The sequence below is a fragment of the Talpa occidentalis genome, unplaced genomic scaffold, assembly GCF_014898055.3.
Source record: "Talpa occidentalis isolate TD23 unplaced genomic scaffold, MPIMG_talOcc4v2.1 talOcc4.14, whole genome shotgun sequence".
NCBI lineage: Eukaryota > Metazoa > Chordata > Mammalia > Eulipotyphla > Talpidae > Talpa > Talpa occidentalis.
Genome location: NW_023601433.1, coordinates 4,973,864 through 4,982,433, shown reverse-complemented (window position 1 = coordinate 4,982,433; position 8,570 = coordinate 4,973,864). Strand labels below are relative to the sequence as shown.

Below are 8,570 nucleotides of genomic sequence, written 5' to 3'. Positions count from 1 at the left end.
TTGGAAATGCAAATCAAAACCACATTGAGATACCACCTTACACCAGTGAGAATGGCACAAATCAAAAAAACAAGCAACAACAAATGTTGGTGAGGATGTGGAGAAAAAGGAACTCTCCTACATTGGTGATGGGAGTGCAAACTGGTCCAGCCACTATGGAAAGCTGCCTGGAGTTTCCTCAGTTTACTAAAAATGGAGCTACCATATGACCCAGCAATTCCACTCCTAGGTATTTACCCAAAGGACACAGAAACATTGATTCAAAAGAACACCTGTACCCCTATGTTTATTGCAGCACTATTTACAGTAGGGAAAACCTGGAAACAACCCAAATGCCCAAAAACAGATGACTGGATCAAGAAGATGTGGTCCATATACACCATGGAATATTACCCAGCAATCAAAAAAGATAAACACATGCAATTTGCAGCAACATGGATGGCGCTGAAAGGGATCGTGCTCAGCAAAATAAGCCAGAAAGAAAAAGAAAAATACCGGATGGTCTCACTCATAGCAGGAATCTAGAAAACCAAAATAAGGGACCAGGAAAAAGACTAATTATAATAAAGTAAAAATCAAAATCAACAAGCAACTATAAACCAGAGCACACTAGTGGGGAGGTGGGGGGCGGGGAGAGGAAGGATTAGGGTTAAAATAAGGGGGGGTACAATTGTACGGCAAATATAACCAAAATGAAAATGCATACATTGTGCAAAAATGAAAAATGATGCAAGAATTATATAAAATATTTAAAAAAGGGGAAAAAGATAAATTCATGCCATTTACAGCAACATGGATGGAACTAGAAGGAATTATGCTCACTGAAATAAGTCAGAAGGAAAAAGACTTATGTCTTATTTGACATAAGACATTGGTGTAAAATAAGACATTGATGTAAATAAGACATTGGTGTAAAAAAAATAATAAAAGTAGATAACCCAACAAAGTGAAAAACAGACAATTATAAACCAGAGACATCCTGCAGGGGAGGGAGAGGGATCAGAGGGAGGGCAGGAGGAGCACAGGGGACTGAGGTGATGGCACACTGGGGAAGGAAACTCTACGGGGACTACACCCGAGGGGGTGGGAGGAAGCAAATATTGTTTAAAAATGAACAATGATGTAGAAAATTAAAAAAATTTAAAAAAAATTGGACACACAAAAAAACAAAACAAAAAACAAACCAAAACTGAAATAAAAGGCATTCAGAAGGAAGAGACAGACATAAAACTATCTCTGTTTGCAGGTGACAGGATCTTCTATGTGGAAAATCTTAAGGAATCACGAAAACATGACGAGCACTATTGAGCAAGTTCTGCAAAGCAGCCGGGCACAAGGTCAGCTGGTATTAGCCAGTCAATTATGTTTCCATAGGCTAGCACAGAACAGTCTGAATATAAAAGGGAGAAGTCCACTGGGAATATCTTCAAAACATTAAAAAGCAGGAGGCACACATCTAGCCAACGTGAAAAACAGATACTCTGAAGACTAGAAAATATGCTGACAGGGAGGACGGGCCGAAACCAGAGGAAACATCCCACGCGATGTGGTCAGAGGATCCCGCAGGACATGATGGTGTCAGCGCCAAACCGGTGTGCGGACTCGCAACCCTCACCAGGGGCCCAGCCGGCGTCTTTCCAGAAACTGACAGGCTCATCTTAAAATTCCCAAGGGACTTCAAGAAGAGCCAAAAAAAATTTTGAAAAGAACCAATTTGGAAGCTCCACACTTTCTAATTTCAAAACTTACAGCAAAGCTGCAGTGACCAAGCAGAGTGGTTCTGGTTGAGGCACAGACACAGCGGTCAGCGGCTAAAACCGCACATCCAGAAATAAATTCTCACATTATGGTGAACTGGCTCAGGATGAGGGCACCGAGACTATTCCATGTGGAAATAGTCTTTTCTAACAAGTCATGCTGGGACCGGTGGACACCAACATGCAGGAGAGTGAGCTTGAGTCCTCCTACCATATATAACAACGAACTCAAGACGAATCACTGACTTGATAGAAGAGCTAAAACTCAGGGGGCCTCCCTAGTGGTGCAAGGGGTTAAGATGCAACCTATGAAGCTGTCCACAGTCTCTCACAGTCTCTGCAGCACACGTTCGATCCCCCCGGCCAGCCAGGGAGCAAACCATACGGCGCAGCAGACCTCTCCTGTCTCGCCCGCTGCTCCCCTCAGCAGAGTATTTCAGTCAATCTGCTTGTTCTGCTCCCCACTCTGTCTCTGGTGAACCCTCTCACCCTGCAAACCTCTGACATGTACCCCGGCTCTTACATGCACAAATAAATAAATCTTAAAAAAAAAAGAGAGATAAAACTTAGAAAGCGCAGGAGCAAATCTTTGGGACACTGGGTTAGGCAAACTCTTCTTAGAAGAACAAAAGCAAAACTGCCAAAAGAAAAACATACATAAAATGGACTTCAAATTTTAAAACTTTTGTGCTTCAAATTACCATCAAGTAATTGAACAAACTATGTGCAGAACAAAAAGGAAGCTTCTCGAAACGTTGCTCTGACAACATACAACTAAGATCTATAAAGCACCCTTACAACTTCACGACTAAAAGACAAATAACCAAATTAAATGAGCAAGGCACCCAAACAGCCACCCACCAACGCAGACACAAGTGCGTGTGGAAGACAGGTGCGTGTGGAAAGGGGTCCAACCATCATCAGCCCCCGAGAGGCAGATTAAACCACCAAAAAGACACACCTTCAATTGACGCTGCAGGAGGATTATAATTTTTAAAACAAACATAATAACAAGCGTTGCACAAGAACACAGAAGAGTAAACTCTTCACACACTGCTCGTGAAACATGAAAAGGGGCCTCTGCTTTGGAAAACAATCTGGAGGCGCAGGCGCGTGAGCGAGAACAAACCGCACTGAGAGCAGCCGGAGGACCACACGCTGCTTCACTTTATACAGTGTCCAGAGCAGGCCGATGCTGCAGAGTCAGGGAGCAGGTCAGGGGTGAAGGGTGGGGGTGGGAAAAGTGGGGTGCCAGCGACGGGGTGTCAGGCTTCTTTGGGTTATGAATAGGATCAAGGTGATGGTTGCCTAAATGTGCTAAAAAACACCAAATTCCCTCCACCAGGGAGACAGGACCCCCAGCTTCCCCGGGAGAAGAGGCCTCCCTCCCCTACCTGGTTCTGCCCTTCCGGCTCAAGGCCAGGTAGGCCCTCCCCTGGTGACGGCATACCCCGCTCCTTCCAGGAAGGCCCAGACGGCTGGGCTGTCATGGGTGCTGGGAGGAGGGTGGCCTTCAGGGAGCTGAAACCACAGCACCCTGTGCGGGACCTGGTTTACGCTGGACGCAACCTTTCAAGAGCTCTGACTACTTCCCTGCCTCACCCCCCAGTGTTTTCCATGCGTGAAATACACAGGCTAGCAAAGCAAACCTCCGGTCCTAGCTTGCTGGATCTGTCCAGACCACGCCCCACACAGCAGATGCCGACATCCACAGAGGCCTGTGGGCTTCTCCCTGATGGCTAACGAGGCAGCCAAGCCCAAAGCCCCAGGTGCCAACAAGAGAGGTAATTCCCAGCGCTGGGCTGTGAGCCCATGGGAGATATGCAGGAGGCAGGCAGAGCTCCTGCGCTGTGATGTGAGCCCGCCGGCCAGAGGTCAGATGGGCCCTGGGTTCTGCTGCCGGGAGGGGCAGGAAAGCCACAGGAAGCCACCCCCAGGAGCCCACCTGCCTGCTGCAGAACATGCCCCCCCTGAGGTTGGTGGAGTCCTAGGGTGGGGACACAACGGAGCATGGAAGCTTCTCACTGTTGAAAACACCAACCTAGTGACGACCCGGAAGGACCGAAGCTCTCTCCAGGCTGCCCTGGGAAAGATGCTGCCCCACAGCTTTTCCCCGTGCTGAGCAGGGTGGCGCCACCTGCCATTGGGTGTGCCCTCACCAGTTCCTCGGCTAGGAAGGGCCCTTTGGATGCAGGGAGACCTGGCTGAGGGGCAGCGAGGAGAGGCAGGCTCACAGGACACCATGGTTGATCCACAACGCATGAAAGCTCCATGTCCCCTTGGGACCCAGGTCATGGGGATCCCTTGCCTGGTGTCCTGACGGGGAAGCCCCCTCCAGGTTCAGTCTCCTGTTGGTCCTGCGGCGGCCACGCTCACGTGCACCTGGCTGAGTAGGCTGAGCCAACCTGCCTGTCTCCCCAGCAGAGCAGGGGGCAATGCTCATGAGGGCCGAGTTCCTGAGGGGACCGGCTGTGCTGTGGCCCGGCCTCCCTGGCTCCCAGAGACAGAAGCAGGTCAGGGTATCCCACCCCCGAAGGCTGCTTGTCCTCCACATCCCCCAGCCTCCCCCAGCCTCCCATGGAGCGCCCAGAAATGAGGCCTGACTTCTGGGCCAGAGCCTTGCAGGGAAGGCAGGGAGACGGCAGGCCTGCGCGGCGGTGCTGGGCCAGGAGACTGAAGCCTCGCGGGCAGCTGGTGGAAACTGGGGACCCAGCCGGCTCCCTGAGGCCCACACCTGGTGGAAGCTGGGGACCCAGCCGGCTCCCTGAGGCCCACACCTCGACGGCAGAAAGGAGAAACACGTTCCTACTCACCGTCAGGGCTGTTCCCACCGCAGTGCCACAGGCTGCTCGGCACCTGACAGTGGGGTCCAGGCTGGGGCTCCTGGTTTTGTTGGGGCACTGGGAGCAGAGGCGGCCGCGCAGGCCTCCCAGGCTGTGCCTGAGGGGCGTGTGCTGCGGGAGGCTCGCTCTCGCCCAGGTGATGATCATCCTAGAGGCGTGAGCCACACGCACGCACGCTGAGCGCACAAGCCCGTGCAGGGGGCGGGGCGGGGCAGCACTGCCCTCGCAGGTGCCAACAGGCAGGTGATGAGCAGCTGACGCTCGTGGAGAAAACATGGAGCCCCTGGGGCTTTGGAAAGACAGGCTGGCGGGGTGGGGGGCAGAGGGCAGTCAAGATGCTCCAGAACCCCCTTAAGGCTTCATGGGCTGGACCTGAGAAAGGGAAGCCAGCTCCCGGGGGTCAGCGGGGATCCCCTCCACCTGCCCGAGGGGCAGACCTGCAGCCCTGGGGATGGGGAGAAGTCCCGGTCTGCCGGCGTGTGCCCAAGTCGCGTCTCAGCACCCAAGGAAAGCGAGGGGTTTTCTCAATTTCTTTTATTAAGTTAGAGACAGACAAAAGCAACATGTTGGGGGGTGGGGGAAGCACCACCGGAGGGCCTCTTGTGCTGTGTGATTAGTGTGCTTGTCTCCGGCAGCCACCAGCAGGGCCTGCGAGCTCCGGAACCGGGGTGGGGGGTGCCCGGAGTCCTCCAGCAGGGCCCTCTCCTGAGACCAGTCGGTGGCCTCGGTGGCTGGGAGGGCCCAGAAAGGCACCTTCAGCTTTTGGGTTTTCCCAATTGGCAGCCTACATCCACAGTGCGTGCTCACTGTGGGGGAGCCCAGCCCAAAGGGCTCCTGGCCCAGAGCAGCCCACATATTGGAGCCTGAGTGAGCACAGCTGAGGAGCCTGACTGGGGAGGAGCAGTGGCTTTCCTCTTTAACCTTGGGGGTTTGGGTGCCATGAGCTCATGAAGCCTGCAGGTGTCACTCCAGGGCTCTCTACCCCTGGAGCATCTTTGATCTCAGAAACTTCCTCTTGGTCTTGCCGGATCCCACCTCGCTGAGGCTGGGACATCCTTGGGGGTAACAGTGCAATCCCACAGGGAGGTCTGACCCGGGTGCTTCCTGCTGGGCCCCCAGCCTCAGTGCAGGATATGCTGGGACAGGCCACCCCCATGCTGTGCACGCGTCCTTCTGTCCAGGCCAAGGGAGTCCAAATGTCAGTCTATGCCCTCCCAAGGGCCTCTGCCCTGCGAACCAGCACCATCCAGAAAGGCCTCGGTGGGCACACGGGCCGCAGGTGGCTCCTCCTCTCTCATCTGAAGGTCAGAATAGCCTGAGGCTGCAGTTGCAGAATGGAGCACTTTGGGCCCCTCGGGGCGCTGGCCTGGAGCCCAGCAGAGCCTCCTGACGGCTGAGCCATGACAGCAGAGAGGACGGCGGCCACGGGTGGGGAGAAACACGCAGAGTCTGAGAACACGAGAGAGAGAGAAGGTGAATTATGTGCACACACTCATCTGAACCAAAGCACAGCGATGTAGGCAGAGCTCTGGGGCCCGGGTGTGGGCCACTGCCTGGGTCCTGGCGTCCTCACCTAGAAGGGGCAACTACTCACGTGTTCAAAGCACCTTCCTAGTGCTGTCCACAAGGCAGGCGCCACGCTGGCCTGGGGAAGCAGGACCGCAAACACACAGCTGCTGACTCCAGATCATCCTCTGGACCAGAAACCACAGGCTCATAAAATTATAGTCATCACACAGTGAGAAGTATGATATGAATTAAAAACATAGGTTAGGGGCCTCCCTGGTGGCGCGAGGGGTTAATAAGCACCACTCTATGAAGCAATCCGCAGCCTCTGCAGCACGAGTTCGATCCCCAGCCGGCCAAGGAGCAACCCACATGGCGAAGCAGACCACTTCTGACTCGCCCGCTGCTCCCCTCAGCAGTGTATTTCAGTCAGTCTGCCTGTTCTGTTCCCCACTCTGTCTCTGGTGAATCCTCTCACCCCACCCCACACCTCTGGCCTGTACCCCAGCTCTTGTATGCATAAATTTAAAAAAAAAAATCTTAAACAAAAAAAAAAATTACATAGCTTAAAAACAGGACTTTTATTGTTCTATCTTTAGTGGAAGGTGTGACTAGGAGGAATGTTCAACCAGAGACCTGCAGGACGGAGAGTTAGCCAGAGGGTTGGCACATACAAGGAGCTGGTGTGGGAATGTGGCACCTTTGGATTCCTAAATAAAAGCAGGCCAGCGGTGGCAAGAGGGCATGGGGGAGGGGATCAGAAAGTTGGGAGGCTGTCGGGGGGTTGGGGGGGAACCTGCCTGACAGAGTGCATGCCAGGTAGGGCAGCTCTGAAGTCTGGGGTCCACACCCCAGTGCAGGTTCTCAGTGTGAGGTCTGCTGAGAGCGCCCTGCTGCCCTGTGGGACAGACCTTTGCCTCTCGGAGGATGGAACATCTCCTGCACCTGAAAAGCCTCGTGTAGAAGAAGGTCCTTGAAGGGATTAAGAAAACCCAATTTGCCCCTGTGGTTGTTTCTAAACCTGTAGCACAGCCGGCCGGAAGTCCAGCCTGATGCCAGGGATGTCCCTGGGTGTGCATCCAGGGATGATGCCCTTGGCCGGAGCACAGCTCCAGTTGATGGAATTCCAGACAGACGTACCAGGAGAAATGGCACCGCAGGCCCCAGGTGGGGTGGGGGAGCGCCCAGGCCAGCGAGGCCTTCACTGACAGTCGAACGCTGGGGTTGAGGGCAGGCAAGAAGGCTGGGAGCTCATCCGTCCTCAGCAGTCCACACTCGGGTCCATGCCCGACCTCTCTGGCCAGCGCTGTGAGGACAGCAGGCTCTGAAGTGGCCTTAGGCTCTCGGTAACCCTCACAGGCCTACTTTGTAGTGCCAGGAAGGCACAGAGCAGTTCTCCGGGATCTGGGCAGGCAGGTAGAGGAGCCCTCGGTGACTTTTTCAGGCTTTGAATGATCTTTCTACACCACCTGTAGTGAGGCGACCAGGCGCAGGGCAGCAAGGGCGGCCGGGGGGCCTGGAGGCTGGCAGGCCTCCTAGCCCCCGGCGCATCTTCACCCTTCCTGGGCTCTCTGCCTTTCTCTCATGGTCTCTGCTGCTCTCTGCTGCCTGGCCCCCTGCCGCCCCATCCTCAGCTGCGGCACCTCGGTGTGGCCGCCCGCAGAGCAGACGGGGCCCCATGAGGGGGTGGCAATCCAGCCGGGCCCTCCGACAATAGCTCCACTTAGGATATTTTGACTTCATGATGGTGCAAAAGCACCACTGGTGAAAACTCCTTGGAATTTTGAATTCTGTTCTTTCCCTGGGAGCTTCGAAACCTGAGGGGCGATTCTGTCTTGGGCCGTCGGCAGTGAGCGACCAGGAGGGGAAAGACGCCGGCACACGTCACCGTAAGACGGGCTTGGTCAGGTGCTCGCTGACTTCGCCCACCTGGGGCCGGCCCAAGGTCCGGAACAGGACTCGGGGAGGCGCAGCTGGGCCGCGAGGGCGGGGCGAGGAGTCTGAAGTGCACATGACTCACGACACTGTCCAAACCACCCGGCCCGGCAGAACGCAGCCCCCCGGCCAGCGGAGGGGGAGCAGGCGCTCTGGACGCTGCCTCTCCGGGGTCAAGGACCTTGGCCGTCAGGTTTTTCTCCCAAAGAGGAAGGGCGCGGGTCAAGACAAAACCTGAAATAAGAACAAAGCCCAGCCCCACCCAGGCTGGCCTTCCTGTGCCAGACACAGGCTTACAGAGCAGATGGCTGCCGTGGGCCTGGGGGCCGCTGTGAGTCCCTTCAGGGGTCTGGAAGGCTCGGCTGGATCTGATTTAACAGCTGAAACATCAGCTCCCACTTAGAAGCAACCCCAACCCCAGCTCAGCGTGACTGCGCTCGCCGTGGGGCTTCGGCATTCCTGCCGGCAGTCTCCGGGTCATGAGGAAACGGATTTTCCAGCTCGGGCCAGCTCCTGCCGGAGGTTCCTG

At 54.9% G+C, this 8,570-nt stretch overlaps 1 protein-coding gene across 3 annotated transcripts in view; it reads right to left on the bottom strand.

Moving 5' to 3' along the window:
• Positions 1 to 5,128: 5,128 nt before the first annotated feature.
• The window catches only part of KLHL25 (kelch like family member 25), a 28,341-nt gene continuing 24,899 nt past the window's right edge, over positions 5,129 to 8,570 (bottom strand). For all 3 annotated transcript variants that reach the window (XM_037510031.2, XM_054694739.1, XM_054694740.1), the window contains exon 3: positions 5,129 to 6,049. The gene's annotated coding sequence lies outside the window, so the exon portion shown is untranslated. The remainder of the gene's footprint in view (positions 6,050 to 8,570) is intronic.